The sequence below is a fragment of the Stenella coeruleoalba genome (assembly GCF_951394435.1).
Source record: "Stenella coeruleoalba genome assembly, chromosome: 16".
Lineage (NCBI taxonomy): Eukaryota > Metazoa > Chordata > Mammalia > Artiodactyla > Delphinidae > Stenella > Stenella coeruleoalba.
In genome coordinates this window covers 66,077,441-66,089,597 of record NC_137162.1, presented here as the reverse complement: position 1 = coordinate 66,089,597, position 12,157 = coordinate 66,077,441, and the positions used below count along the sequence as shown (strand labels likewise).

At 35.3% G+C, this 12,157-nt stretch overlaps 1 protein-coding gene across 12 annotated transcripts in view; it reads left to right on the top strand.

Moving 5' to 3' along the window:
• LOC307175034 (uncharacterized protein) overlaps positions 1–12,157 on the top strand; it is a 527,231-nt gene that overhangs the window by 72,042 nt on the left and 443,032 nt on the right. The gene's annotated exons all lie outside the window — the stretch shown is intronic.

Sequence of the window (12,157 nt, the reverse complement as noted above, 5' to 3'; positions counted from 1 at the left end):
GCCCATGAGCCATGGCCGCTGAGCCTGCGCGTCCGGAGCCTGCGTGTCCAGAGCCTGTGCTCTGCAACGGGAGAGGCCACAACAGTGAGAGGCCCGTGTACTGCAAAAAAAAAAAAAAAAAAAAAAACCCCACAAAACTTCCAAGATTATGCTGAATAATAGTGGTGAGAGTGGACAACCTTGTCTTGTTCCTGATCTTAGTAAATGGTTTCAGTTTTTTACCATTGAGAACGGTGTTGGTTGTGGGTTTGTCATATATGGCCTTTATTATGTTGAGGTAAGTTCCCTCCATGCCTACTTTCTGAAGGGTGTTTTTTTATCATAAATGCGTGTTGAATTTTGTTAAAAGCTTTTTCTGCATCTATTGCAATGATCATATTGTTTTTCTCCTTCAATTTGTTAATATGGTTTATCACATTAACTTATTTGCATATATTGACGAATCTTTGCATTCCTGGGATAATCCCCACTTGATCATGGTGTATGATCCTTTTATTGTGCTGTTGGATTCTGTTTGCTAGTATTTTGCTGAGGATTTTTGCATGTATGTTCATCAGTGATACTGGCCTGTAGTTTTCTTTCTTTGTGACATCTTTGCCTGGTTTTGCTATTAGGATGATGGTGGCCTCGTAGAATGAGTTTGGGAGTGTTCCTTCCTCTGCTGTATTTTGGAAGAGTTTGAGAAGGACAGGTGTTAGCTCTTCTCTAAATGTTTGATAGAATTCGCCTGTGAAGCCATCTGGTCCTGGGCTTTTGTTTGTTGGAAGATTTTTCATCACAGACTCAATTTCAGTGCTTGTGATTGGTCTGTTTATATTTTCTATTTCTTCCTGGTTCAGTCTCAGAAGGTTGTGCTTTTATTAGAATTTGCCCATTTCTTCCAGGTTGTCCATTTTATTGGCATATAGTTGCTCGTAGTAATCTCTTATGATCCTTTGTATTTCTGAAGTGTCAGTTGCTACTTCTCCTTTTTCATCTCTTTTTTTTTTGTGGTATGTGGGCCTCTCACTGTTGTGGACTCTCCCGTTGCAGAGCACAGCCTCCGGACGCAGAGGCTCAGCGGCCATGACTCATGGGCCTCGCCACTCCACGGCACGTGGGATCTTCCCGGACCGGGGCATGAACCCATGTCCCCTGCATCGGTAGGCAGACTCTGAACCACCGTGCCACCAGGGAAGCCCCTCATTTCTAATTCTATTGCTTTGAGTCTTCTCCCTTTTTTTCTTGATGAGTTGGCTAATGTTTTATCAATTTTGTTTATGTTCTCAAAGAAGCAGCTTTTAGTTTTATAGATCTTTGCTATCATTTCTTTCATTTCTTTTTCATTTCTTTCTCATCTTATCTTTATGATTTCTTTCCTTCTGCTAACTTTGGGCTTTTTTCTTCTTTCTCTAATTGCTTTAGGTGTAAGTTTAGGTTGTTTATTTGAGATCTTTCTTGTTTCTTAAGGTAGGATTGTATTGCTACAAACTTCCCTTTTGGAACTGGTTTTGCTGCATCCCATAGGTTTTTGGGTCATTGTGTTTTCATTGTCATTTGTTTCTAGGTAGTTTTTGATTTCCTCAGTAATCTCCTGGTTATTTAATAGTGTATTGTTTAACCTTCATGTGTTTGTATTTTTTAGAGATTCTTTTCCTGTAATTGATATCTAGGCTCATAGCACTGCGGTTAGAAAAGATACTTGATATGATTTCAATTTTCTTATATTTACCGAGGCTTGATTTGTGACCCAAGATATGATCTATCCTGGAGAATGTTCCATGAGCACTTGAGAAGAATGTGTATTCTGTTGTTTTTGGATGGAATGTCCTATAAACATTAATTAAGTCCATCTTCTTTAATGTTTCATTTAAAGCTTTTGTTTCCTCATTTATTTTCATTTTGGATGATCTGTCCACTGGTGAAAGTGGGGTGTTAAAGTCCCCTACTATGATTGTGTTACTGTCAATTTTCCCTTTTATGGTGGTTAGCATTTGCCTTAGGTATTGAGGTCCCCTATGTTGGGTGCATAAATAATTACAGTTGTTATTCTTTATCTTGGATTGATCCCTTGTTCACTATGTAGTGTCCTTCTTTGTCTCTTGTAATAGTCTTTATTTTAAAATCTATTTTCTCTGATATGAGAATTGCTACTCCAGCTTTCTTTTGATTTCCATTTGCATGGAATATCTTTTTCCATCCCCTCACTTTCAGTCTGTATGTGTCCCTAGGTCTGAAGTGGGTCTCTTGTAGACAGCAGATATATGGGTCTTGTTCTTGTATCCATTCAGCCAGCCTATGTCTTTTGGTTGGAGCATTTAATCCATTTACATTTAAGGTAATTATCGATATGTTTGTTCCTATTACCATTTTCTTCATTGTTTTGGGTTTGTTATTGTAGGTCTTTTCCTTCTCTTGTGTTCCCTGCCCAGCGGAGTTCCTTTAGCATTTGTTGTAAAGCTGGTTTGGTGGTGCTGAATTCTCTTAGCTTTTGCTTGTCTGTAAAGGTTTTAATTTCTCCATTGAATCTGAATGAAATCCTTGATGTGTAGAGTAATCTTGGTTGTAGTTTCTTCCCTTTCATCACTTTGAATATGTCCTGCCACTCCCTTCTGGCTTGCAGAGTTTCTGCTGAAAGGTCAGCTGTTAACCTCATGGGAATTCCCTTGTATGTTATTTGTTGTTTTTCCCTTGCTGCTTTTAATATTTTTTCTTTGTATTTAAGTTTTGATAGTTTGATTAATATGTGTCTTGGCGTGTTCCTCCTTGGATTTATCTTATATGGGACTCTTGTGCTTCCTGCACTTGATTGACTATTTCCTTTCCCATATTAGGGAAGTTTTCCACTATAATCTCTTGAAATATTTTCTCAGTCCCTTTCTTTTTCTCTTTTTCTTCTGGAACCCCTATAATTCTAATGTTGGTGCATTTAATGTTGTCCCAGAGGTCTCTGAGACTGTCCTCAATTCTTTTCATTCTTTTTTCTTTATTCTGCTCTGCAGTAGTTATTTCCACTACTTTATCTTCCAGATCACTTATCCATCCTTCTGCCTCCATTTTACTGCTATTGATTCCTTCTAGAGAATTTTTAATTTCATTTATTGTGTTGTTCATCATTGTTTTTTTGCTCTTTAGTTCTTCCAGATCCTTGTTAAATGTTTCTTGTATTTTCTCCATTCGATTTCCAAGATTTTTGATCATCTTTACTATCATTCCTCTGATTTCTTTTTCAGGTAAACTGCCAGTTTCCTCTTCGTTTGTTTGATATGATGGGTTTTTACCTTGCTCCTTCATCTGCTGTGTGTTTTTCTGTTTTCTCGTGTAACTTAACTTACTGTTTTTGGGGTCTCCTTTTCACAGGCTGCAGGTTCGTACTTCCCATAGTATTTGATATCTGCCCCTAGTGGCTAAGATTGGTTCAGTGGGTTGCATAGGCTTCCTGGTGGAGGGGACTCGTGCCTGTGTTCTGGTGGATGAGGCTGGATTTTGTCTTTCTGGTTGGCAAGGCTGCATCCAGTGGTGTGTTTTGGGGTGCCTATGACTTAATTATGCTTTTAGGCAGGATCTCCGGTAATGGGTGGGGTTGTGTTCCTGTCTTGCTATTTGTTTGGCATAGGGTGTCCACCACTGCAGCTTGCTGGTCGTTGAGTGGAGCTGGGTCTTAGCATTGAGTTAGAGATCTCTGGGAGAGCTTTTGCCATTTGATATTACATGGAGCCGGGAGGTCTCTGGTGGACCAATGTCCTGAACTCGGCTCCCGCACCTCAGTGGTACAGGCCTGACACTCGGCTAGAGCACCAAGACCTTGTCAGCCACATAGCTTGGTTTAACAATATATGTATATTTAATTTCTATTGATATAGCAAATTTTATTGCAAAAATTGTCATTAATTAACACTTTTAGTTATAGGTGTGAGGGCATCTTCTTTTAAATACATTCAACAAAATTTTATACAATTGTACATTTTGTTAGATTTGATAGTGGAAGAAAAATGAAATTTCGTGTTTTGAATTTATATTTATTTGGATAAATTAGGGCATCTCATTACATAGCTATTAGCCATTTGAACTTTTATTGGCTTCACTTTTTATATTCTATGTTTATATATCTAATTAATATTAATTAGAGACAGGAAAACTTTGAACATCATACTGTTGGATTTTGTTTCTCAGTTTCTAAGTAGGTTATTTGTTTAAATTTCTTTAATGGTATGTGATATTATAGATGTCTTATAGTACGTAGTTTCATTTGTTTATCGTTTTTGTGAAATTTCAATGAGTTCTCAAACTTAGAATCATTTCCATGATGTGTGTGTGTATATATATTTCCCCCTGTGGCTAGTTTATTCATTCATAAAATGTGAATAATAATAGTACTCTATTATTATAGAGTAATACTCTATAATTAGAGTATTAATTAGAGTAACTCTAAGTTACTAAGTAACTCTGAGTAACTCTAACTAAGTAACTCTATAATTAGAGTAACTCTATTACTGTATTATTATAGTACACTATAAATTCTAGAAAGTGTTGATAATAGAATTTTACTTATTTTCCTGACTGGGATGCTAGTTGTTGATATCCAATTTATAATAATGCAGGTTTCCTCTGCATATTTTAATTTTCTCATCTATTAGATAGCAGTTTGTACATCATCTTCTGTTTATTTCTGTGTTTTATTCTGTTTCATTGACTTATCTTTTTTTCCATATTACTTTGCTGTAGAACCTTAATAATTCATTTCCTTATCTGGCAAGGCAACTGTCTTCCATTGTAAATTGTTTTACTTTTAAAGTAGAGCAATAAGCTATTCTTACCTCTAAATTCAAGGCATAAAAATCTATGTCAATATATGTAAAACCCCTCTCATATTGTGTTATTTTATTATTTTCTCCTTTAGTCATCATTTTCATTCTCATCAGTATTCACTGTATGTTCTTACAGTTCTTTTCCAACCATTTATTTAGAATTGTTTCCTTTCTTTAAAATATATTTAGTGTGGTTGTATATACAAGTTCTTAATTTTACATAAATGTTATCATATTACAAATCTCATCCAATTTCTGACATAGGGTAGGCAAAAAGAAATAAAGGAATAAGAAAGAGAAACTTTCTTTTGGTTCAAATAGCTGAATGAATCTTCAGTTAAACTCTTACAATTCATAAATGAATTGAGCATGCTCACTGGGAAATGATCATTACATAAAAATCAATTTTATTTTTATATACCAGCAACAAAACAAAAAAGATAAAATTAAATTTGAAGAACCATTTCCAGTTTTGTCAAAAATACCAACAACTCAGGAATAAATCTAGTGGATGGTGTGAAAACTATAAAGCACTATTGAAAGAAATTCAGAGTCCACATGAATGTAGGGATATACCATGAATACAGTGTATGTGTATTTGTATATATATATCCCATATATATATGTGTATATATATATTCTCTCATACACATTGTCTCTATACATTGTATGTATATGTATATATATATACATATACAATGAATGAGATTAAATATTTTAAATATGTTAATTCTCCCTAAATTTATCTTTAGATTCAATGCAACCCAACCAAACCATTTGGGTTCAATGCAACCCAACCAAATAATCATAATATTATGATTATTAATTGATGAGCTGATTCTAAAACATGAAAACACAAAGGACAAAACTTAGCAATGGGTATGTTTTTCCCCATTCCTCTTTAAGGCTATAGGACACTATCTGGCCTCTGACCCTACACTTGGTGCAGAGGCCTCCCTCACTGCCCTGGTCTAAGGGAATGAGAAGAGGAATGTGTAGGCAGATTCATCCCCGTCTCTTTATGCTCTGAACATCTAACACTTCCATCCTTCACTTGCACCTAGAGGGGTACCTGCCTTTTCTCACTGCTGTCTCTGAAAATATGTTGTGTTGTGGTCCCTTCTTTAATCAGATCTCATGGCCCAATATCCTTCAAAGAGTACTTGTAGTTCCACTTTTATTTATTCATCTGATTATAAATTCATTAATTTAAACATGACTGTTCTACCTTTCTAGAGATTTAGGATGGAGAGAGCCAATTGCAATATGTAGTTACAATTTTGATCCAAGTTTCCTAAGTCAGTTTTTCCTTAAAAACTTTGGCAATAAAAATTAGTTGTTGAGTACTCTATATATAGTATCTTAACACAACAACATCCCAAAACAACAGGGTTGTTGAGTATTCAAATCAGTAAAATCTTATGCCCTCTTTTTTTGCCAAAGCAAATTTAAGGGTAAACAATAAGCTATTATAAATGTTTGCAATAATACGTATCTATAATTTTCATGAGCTGTCTTCAGCTTCAGTCCTCCATTTATAACACCGATGACTTTCTTGAGGAGTCCTTCTAGACTCACGAAGTAACTGGCAGAATCTCCAGTGGATTTGACATAGAAACGGTATTCCCATGATGAGTTAGCATAGACATTCAATCTCTAACATGAGGACTCTGGGATCAGTTAAAAATGATTTTCCTGAGTCCTATAAATCAGCAATCTACTTGGAAGGAAATAGCTTACAGTTTCTTTTATTAGTTTCCTGAGGACACCAAACTCTAGATTTTGCTTTATCAGTTTATCGACTACTTTCTTTTGCATACATCATTTTTATACACATATTGCTTATGAATCTAGTAGGGTTTTTTCCTTTAAATACCCTGACTCAAATGGCAGTTCTATTTTTAGTTTTTTAAGGAACCTCTATACTGTTCTCCATAGTGGCTGTACCAATTTACACTCCCACCAACAGTGTAGGAGGGTTCCCTTTTCTCCACACCTTCTCCAGCATTTATTGCTTGTGGATTTTTTGATGATAGCCATTCTGACCAGTATGAGGATACCTCATTGTAGTTTTGATTTGCATTTCTCTGATTATCAGTGATATTGAGTATCTTTTCATGTGTTTGTTGGCCATCTGTATGTCTTCTTTGGAGAAATGTCTATTTAGGCCTTCTGCCCATTTTGGGGTTGGTTTTTTTGTTTTTTGATATTGAGCTGCATGAGCTGCTTGTATATTTTGGAGATTAATCCCTTGCCAGTTGCTTCATATGCAAATATTTTCTCCCATTCTGAGGGTTGTCTTTTCATCTTGTTTATGGTTTTCTTTGTTGTGCAAAAGCTTTTAAGTTTTATTAGGTCCCATTTATTTTTTAATATCCATTACTCTAGAAGGTGGGTCAAAAAGGATCTTGCTGCAATTTATGTCATAGAGTGTTCTGCCTATGTTTTCCTCTGGGAGTTTTAGAGTGTCTGGCCTTATATTTTGGTCTTTAATCCACTGTGAGTTTATTTTTGTATATGGTGTTAGGGAGTGTTATAATTTCATTCTTTTAGATGTAGCTGTCTAGTTTTCCCAGTACCACTTATTGAAAAAACTGTCTTCTCTCCATTTTATATTCTTGCCTCCTTTGTCATAGATCAGGAGACTATAAGGGCATGGGTTTATGATCCAGCAATCCCACTCCTGGGCATATACCCAGAGAAAAACAGAATTCAAAAAGATACATGCACCCCAATTTTCATTGCAGCACTATGTGCAATAGCCAGGACATGGAAGCAACCTAAATGTCCATCAACAGATCGATAAAGATGTGGTACATATATACAATAGAATATTGCTCAGCCATAAAAAGGAATGAAATTGTGCCAGTTGCAGAGATGTGGATGGACCTAGAGACTGTCATACAGAGTGAAGTAAGTCAGAAAGAAAAACAAATACTGTAGAATATCACTTATATATGGAATCTAGAAAAATGGCACAGATGAACTTATTTGCAAAGAAGAAATAGGGACACAGATGTAGAGAACAAACGTATGGATACCAAGGTGGGGGTGAGGTGGGTTGAACTGGGAGGTTGGGATTGACATATATACACTACTATAAAGAAAATAGGCAATGAATGAGAACCTACTGTATAGAACAGGGAACTCTACTCAGTGCTCTGTGGTGACCTAAATGGGAAGGAAATCCAAAAAAGAAGGGATATATGTATACATATGACTGATTCACTTCGCTGTACAGTAGACTCTAACACCACATTGTAAAGCAACTATACTGCAATAAAAATTAATAAAATAAAAAAATAAAATACCCTGATTCATAAGTGACATTATGAAGTACATATTAGCAGTGGGATATTCAGAGAGAGAGACAGATAGAGACAGAGAGAGAGAGAGAGAGAGAGAGAGAGAGAGAGAGAGATTCTTAGAAACCTAGATATAGTTTACTTTAAAGAGTTGCCAATATGTCATCTCTATCAAAGGTAGCTCAGAATCACATGCCAAGAGAAAAATGGCCAAGAAAAGAACACCAGAAATAAGAGTAGTGCTCTGAGTGGAAACTAGAAAATTTGACACGAAAAGGCAAAAGTAGACAGAAAATGAATGTTTTCAATTTATGAAGGCATGAAAGAAGTGATGAAAATATCTCATTGTTCTACATGACTAAGTATAATTCACTTTACTCTCATTACAATTTATGGTCACTTCTCTAAACAGTTGTTTCATTTAATATGTGATTGACAAGCATTTTCCTTTTTGCTAAATTAAAATAAGCATGCACTTTAGCTTCAGTTATACATTTGAGGAAAAGAGAGACTTTTTTCATTTCATTTTTTGTTTTACTTTTTTATAATCACAGAAGTGTTGGACTTAAAGTCAAAACTAAATAATATTTCATTTGATGCAGTCTTATCTCAAAGATGCATGAAAGGATTCACAGTGATTTTCTGGATAATGACATTTTGCAGGTATGTTATGACCCCGAACTTTAAGTTCTGTCTTTTATTTTCAAATGTACTGTTTATTTAAGTACACCAACATGATTATCAATAGGTTTTATGTATTATTAACAGGATGAAAATGGAGAATATGTTGGTCTTATAATGCATACATTATTCATCCTATGTCATTTCATTTACTCTTGAGCAAAACAAGATGTGACCTTAATTTTTAAGGTAATAGCTGACTTGCTTCCTTAACAAGAAGTGTGCGTGCATATCGAAGTTAACTTTAATCCCTTAGATATATCTTTAAAAGTTACTTTTTTATTTTAGAAAATTTCCAAAAGTTTTTTGTATACTCTGAACACTTAATTAACAGATATTGCTAGAAGAATAAGTGCAATTTACACCAGAGAGGTAACATGGCAAATCCTAGAACCGTAGATATTATCAAATCTAAATATATGTAACATTATATACTGCAAATCTGTTTGACAAGTTCAAGTACAATAGCTTTACAATTCAACTTGCATTATCCTAGTGATAATTTAGAATCTAACTCAACTCACGTAGAATCTTTACTAAGCACACACACATACCCATATATTAAAATATATCACTTAATATTGTAAGCTTTCATATTGTAAATATTATATAAAATTTTGATTTCTTAATAAAACTTCAAGAGACTTAATTTGTCTAGACACAAGTACAATTGATAGTATTGTGTCTAGACAATATTATAAAGCTTGTATAAGAAAAAAACTAATAATAAAACATTCACTTTTTAGGTGTCAGTAAACCTGTATAGAATTGAACATTTCAGAAATATTGTGATGACTAATTATGACAAGCTCTGCTTTTACCTTTTATTCCCTCTTTCTAAGAGAAAATGTGTCCCTTCTTAGGTTGGCATTTATCTCTCCACCTATGTGTTTGTACTCATATATAATATTCTCCTGGCCTCTAAGGATTGTTGTTTCTTCATATTACTCCCTTCTTGTCTAAATTTTAACTTGTCTACACTCACTGGCTCTTTACAGAAGGCCCTAAATATATGCTATATTGCAAATCTTCCATATTATTGTTATCATTATTTTACTACACTTACTGTGGTTCCTCCAAAGCTATGTTCCTCTCTCTGCCCTTTGCTTTCCAAATTCCTGGAAAGAACTTTCTTCCTGTTGATAATTCCCATTTATATTTTTAGTCTCTGGTTTCAGAATCTACCCCTGAAATTTCATTGTACTGGATTGCAGCTACCAAATTTAATGAATTCTTCATTTTTAATATTGTTCCACCCCATGAGACATATCTAATCAGACATGAACTCCTATTCTGCTTTTATCAAACCATTTCATATCAGTCTTTGCTTGTGTCTTTGTATTGTGTCAACAGGGCTAGGGTGAACGACATTTCATTTCCCAGAATACCCTTCATTGTATATTTTATTAAAATGGGTCACAAAAGTGGTATTTTAGAGATTAGAAGGTAAAAGTGAAGCACAATTTTTTTTTTTTTTTTTTTTTTTTTTTTTTTTTTTTTTTACTGTTTACAGTGTTGGTGGAAGGGCAGCAAGAAGTCTTATATCTCAGGCATGTTGTCACCTACCTGCTAGTTTGTCTCATTGGCTTGAGGCATCAATTGCTCCACTTTCTCTGAGCTCTGTCTTCAACTTCTCCAAGTCCTGGGCCAAGCGTTTTTTTAAGTTCATGGGTAAGAGCATGATTTTCTCCTGAGGATAGCTATGTCATAAAGTTGGAGGCAGTAAGACACTTAGGTTCCAGTCTGTCCTGTGGGTTCCAGCCCATGTTCATGGGTTCCAGTTTATCTTTATTCTATCTTTATTCTTATCTTTATTCTTCATATCCATCTTCTGTTTCTCACTGGCTGCCCTACGGATTTCAACCTCTAGGATCAGATGTGAATACAGAAATCTTTTTTTTGTTTGTTTTTAATTTTATTTTTGCTTTTTTGGCTGCTTTGGGTCTTTGTTGCTGCGTGCGGGCTTTCTCTAGTTGTGGCGAACGGGGACTACTCTTCATTGCAGTGCACAGGCTTCTCACTGCAGTGGCTTCTCTTTGTTGTGGAGCACGGGCTCTAGGCACGTGGGCTTCAGTAGTTACAGCAAGTGGGCTCAATAGTTGTGGCTAGCAGGCTCTAGAGTTCATGGGCTTAATTGCTCCGTGGTATGTGGGATCTTCCTGGACCAGGGATTGAACATGTGTCCCCTGCATTGGCAGGCAGATTCTTAAGCACTGCACCATCAGGGAAGTCCAGTAGAGCAATCTTAACACAGACTCTTTAACCAACTCCCGCAGCTGTGCAAGGGCAGACTTTTCTAATAAATTATGTAAGTATATTTATCTCTATCTTATCTATCTATATCTCTGTATATCTATCTATCTATCTAATCTGTCTCTCTATCCATCCATCTCTCCTAGTGATTCTGCTGCAATTATAAAAACCAGAATGAGAGTCCTGTGATCTCTTAAGAATTCTTGTCTTTGATAGGGATTGCGTTGAATCTGTAGATTGCTTTGGGTAGTATAGTCATTTTCACAATGTTGATCATTCTAATCCAAGAACATGGTATATCTCTCCATCTGTTTGTATCATCTTTAATTTCATCAATGTCTTATAGTTTTCTGCATACAGGTCCTTTGTCTCCTTAGGTAATTTATTCCTAGGCATTTTATTCTTTTTGTTGCAATGGTAAATGGGAGTGTTTCCTTAATTTCTCTTTCAGATTTTTCATCATTAGTGTATAGGAATGCAAGAGATTTCTGTGCATTAATTTTGTATCCTACTACTTTACCAAATGCATTGATTAGCTCTAGTAGTTTTCTGGTGGCATCTTTAGGATTCTCTGTGTATAGTATCATGTAATCTGCAAACAGTGACAGTTTTACTTCTTCTTTTCCAATCTGTATTTCTTTTTCTTCTCTGATTGCCGTGGCTAGGACTTTCAAAATTATGTTGAATAACAGTGGTGAGAGTGGACAACCTTGTCTTGTTCCTGATCTTAGTGGAAATGGTTTCAGTTTTTCACCATTGAGAACAATGTTGGCTGTCGGTTTGTCATATCTAGCCTTTCTTATGTTGAGGTAAGTTCCCTCTATGCCTACTTTCTGGAGGGTGTTATCATAAATGGGTGTGGGATTTTGTTGAAAACTTGTTCTGCATCTATTAAGATGATCATATTGTTTTTCTCCTTCAATTTGTTAATATGCTGTATCACATTGATTGATTTGTGTATATTGAAGAATCCTTGCATTGCTGGGATAAACCCCACTTGATCATGGTGTATGATCCTTTTAATGTGCTGTTGGATTCTGTTTGCTAGTATTTTGTTGAGGGTTTTTGCATCTATGTTCATCAGTGATATTGACCTGTAGTTTCTTTCTTTGTGATACCTTTGCCTGGTTT